The sequence below is a fragment of the Cicer arietinum genome, chromosome 7 (genome assembly GCF_000331145.2).
Source record: "Cicer arietinum cultivar CDC Frontier isolate Library 1 chromosome 7, Cicar.CDCFrontier_v2.0, whole genome shotgun sequence".
In the NCBI taxonomy this organism is placed as follows: domain Eukaryota; kingdom Viridiplantae; phylum Streptophyta; class Magnoliopsida; order Fabales; family Fabaceae; genus Cicer; species Cicer arietinum.
In genome coordinates this window covers 13,632,159-13,632,455 of record NC_021166.2, presented here as the reverse complement: position 1 = coordinate 13,632,455, position 297 = coordinate 13,632,159, and positions in this window count along the sequence as shown.

The window sequence follows — 297 nt, the reverse complement described above, 5'->3', positions numbered from 1 at the left end:
AGAGAGCGTTGTTATGTTTAATTAGTGTTGGTTTGGTTTGATGAGTGAATTAATGCATTCAAGAATTTGTATAGCGTACATGTTGGGGCATAGTGATAGTACAACGATAGCCGACGGTGAATTTTTTATTATTATTTTTTTCGGTTTGTTTACTGTTTACGAAGCTTTCGCTCGTGGCGCGTAATTAATACCAAAGCTACCTGGACTTTGTCAGATGCACGGAATTTTTATTTTTTTTTTCACTTAAGAAAATTGGTGGCCAACAATAGTATATATAGGGTTGCTTTAGTCAAGTTT